This window comes from Helianthus annuus, chromosome 5 (assembly GCF_002127325.2).
Source record: "Helianthus annuus cultivar XRQ/B chromosome 5, HanXRQr2.0-SUNRISE, whole genome shotgun sequence".
NCBI lineage: Eukaryota > Viridiplantae > Streptophyta > Magnoliopsida > Asterales > Asteraceae > Helianthus > Helianthus annuus.
In genome coordinates this window covers 166,261,655-166,264,853 of record NC_035437.2, presented here as the reverse complement: position 1 = coordinate 166,264,853, position 3,199 = coordinate 166,261,655, and the positions used below count along the sequence as shown (strand labels likewise).

General features: G+C 41.4%; 1 non-coding gene across 1 annotated transcript; it reads left to right on the top strand.

Annotated features, from left to right (window-relative positions):
- The first annotated feature begins 200 nt into the window (after positions 1-200).
- LOC118492739 lies at positions 201-307 on the top strand. The gene has a single exon (XR_004894741.1). It is a non-coding gene; the product is annotated as a small nucleolar RNA R71 (small nucleolar RNA).
- The last annotated feature ends 2,892 nt before the right edge of the window (positions 308-3,199 follow it).

Genomic DNA, 3,199 nt, shown 5'->3' with positions numbered 1-3,199 from the left:
CCTTATGGGCGCCCGGGGCGATAGACTTATTTCCCCGGGGGGTGTGCCATTGAAAATTGGTTTGAGCAATTTCCTCGATCTGATTATATATTTCATGTGGGCGTCGGTTACCTAAAAGTCCCCCGGAGCTAGAATCAAGTGTCTGCCTAGTGTGTGGCAACAATCCATTGTAGAAAGTGGATACTTGTTGCCATATTGCGAGGCCGTGATGGGGACACTTGTGTAATAGCTCCTTGAACCTTTCCCAAGTTTCATATAAGGATTCCCCGTCCTCTTGTGAGTATGTATTAATTTCAGTCATTAATTTAGCAGTTTTAGCAGGAGGGAAATACTTATACAGAAATTTTTGGGCTAGTTCATCCCAGGTGTTTACCGAACCAGCTGGGAGGGCGTTGAGCCAAACTTTCGCTCGGTCTTTTAGTGAGAATGGAAACATACGGAGGCGGATGGCGTCGTTTAATGCTCCATTGATCCGAAAGCTATCACATATTTCTAAGAAATTAGTTATATGTAGATGGGGATCCTCGTCCGCAAGCCCGTGGAAGGTTGCGGAGTTTTGGAGCATTTGTATCAAATGCGGTCGAAGCTCGAAGTTATTGGCTTCGACATTCGGAGCATTGATAGCGGCGCCCAGATTACCTACGGTGGGCCGTAGATAATCCATAAGGGTACGTTGGTCCGCCATTGGAGGTGGATCACCCGAAACCTTCTCTTGGTTTTTGGCTTTTAACCTTTTTCTGAGAAAGCGTTCGGGTTCTTCTAATGGTTCTTTTATGTCTTTATTGGAACTGGAGCTCATACACTACGTGAGGTTGGCGTCGGGTTCCAAGTCCTGCAATAAAAACAGAAAAGAATGTTGGTCAGAAGGTTCACCACGGCCCCGTGTTGAGCGAACACGGCCCCGTGGTCGGAATTACAGTGATTGTTTTTCAGATCCCAATTACTGGAAGTTGGACACGGCCCCGTGTTGCACCGGCACGGCCCCGTGGTCAGCCTTCTGTAACTTGAAAAACAAAAACTACCAGTAACGATGCTGAGCACGGCCCGTGTCCGACCAGGCACGGCCCCGTGCTGAGCTCTGCAGAAGCTGAAAAACAAAAAAAAATCCTAAAAAATTAGAGAAAAATAAAAATATGATTAGGCCGTTGATTCCTAACTTTCTTAAAATCCTTGTGTCCCCGGCAGCGGCGCCAAAAACTTGATGCGTGTGTAGTGTAATATTATTTTGATGAGTATTTAAGCCCCTTTTTACACTTTTAGCCAAATTTTAAATTTATAAAACACGATATTCACTAACACTAAACACACATATGGGCAAGTGCACCCATCGTGGACGTAGTATAGTGTTGGTAAGATCCTGTCACACCCCGATTTCCACGTGTATCACCGGTGGGCCCGGTGGGGGATTACCGTGACGATGTTGGCAACAATATAGTCAAACCACACAATTTTATAAATGCACAGCGGAAGCTTTAAAGATAAATATATACTTCAACCTCTGGTGATAATATCAAATGTATTACAGAAGTCGAATGTATCCACAGCGGATCAAAATAAATAAATATTGTTCATTCAGATACGGCATCGAGTTTGCGAGACTATTCGTGATGCTTAGGAAGCTAATACCAGCCAATTTCGTATAGTACCTGCACTTAATCTTTTTGGGGAAAATACGTCAGTTTACACTGGTAAATACATTCAACTGACACATTTGAAAATGTTTATTAAAATTGATTTGAATGCACAAGGCACAAACTCTTTTATAACTTGGGAAAATTATTAAAAATCTTGTGAACGTTTTACATGTTCTTTTATGCGTTCAGTAGCCCGGGTCGTGCCGGGTTAAAGATTTATAGACACACCACATTGCGTAAAACCGTAGTATAAAACCAACGGCTACGTCTTTTAATTTAATGTCGACAATATATACCGGGTGTACGCCTACACCGGGATGTCGATGGTCGTGGCCATTTCGTAAAATGATGCCAAGGATATCCGGGACAACGGTCATTAAACCCCCCAAAGGCTTTTAAGAAACAAAACTGTTTAAATGAGCCGATCATATTATTTAATTAACCACCTAAGCGATGGAAAAATATAATGCTCAATCAAGCGGTATTAACATACCATAACCCAAGCCCATATAGGGGAAATAAGTTAAAGTATTTACCTTTGCAAGTATATATCCTTAGTTCGATTAAATCGCCGATAGCTTTTACCGGGGCTCCTAATCTGGAACGAAGGTTTTAATTAACCTCTTAGAATCCTAACGGGTCCTTATATTAGCCGTAGCCTAGACCGGTTGGTTCAGATATATATAGATATGGTTTAATCGCGCGAAAAGACGAAAACCGAGAATGGAGTGTGATTCTGACCCAACAAGTTCAGAGACTTGTTTTATATGGGTTTATGGTTCACACTCTGGAATTTGGGGTTCAAATAATATAATTTGACCCGTATCGGCTAAATTATGAAAACTAGTTTCATAAGCCGAACCGTGCGCGCAATAGGCGAAACGGTTAACCATGAGAGTCCTACGCTTATTCCCTAGGTCAATATGCCTTAAAGAGGTTGTGGTATCAGTAGGATACCTTCCGTGAGGCCCGTAACGAGTTTAAGTTAATATTACGCCCCGTAGGGCTTTTCGGTCATTTTAAAGACTTTAAAAAGGGGTTTTCGAGTTCTACAGGAAATCTGAGTTTCCCGAACAGTTTATAGAGTCTAAAATACTTTATTTATTATTTAAAATCAGTAGCAACTGGAATCGGGTCAAAAGACCTTGTAGAACTCAAGTTTTGGCCGAAAAGGGCATATTCGGTATTTACCGAACCGTAGCCATAACCGCAGGTTATGAGCAAGGTAAAAATTATTAAAAATCTTTAAAATTCCCAAAATATTATTTTAATACAGTGGGTAAAAGTTTTGGTGGCGAAATTTGGGTTTAGATAGGCGTTATGCTAATTGCGCCGTTTATTACAAAAGTTTACTTTAATTGCGCTATTTAGCATAACTCTCATTCTAGACCTCGGATTGACGTGAAACTTTAAGGACATGCTTATAATTTAATAAGCAAGGTTCTGGTCCGTTCACGTGTCCGAAATACTCGTTTTATTTTCAAAATGGCGTTACGGTCAACTTTTAGGCGATTAACGGAAATGCGCAAAAGACTCGGATAACTCATGAACCGATCACAGAGGTT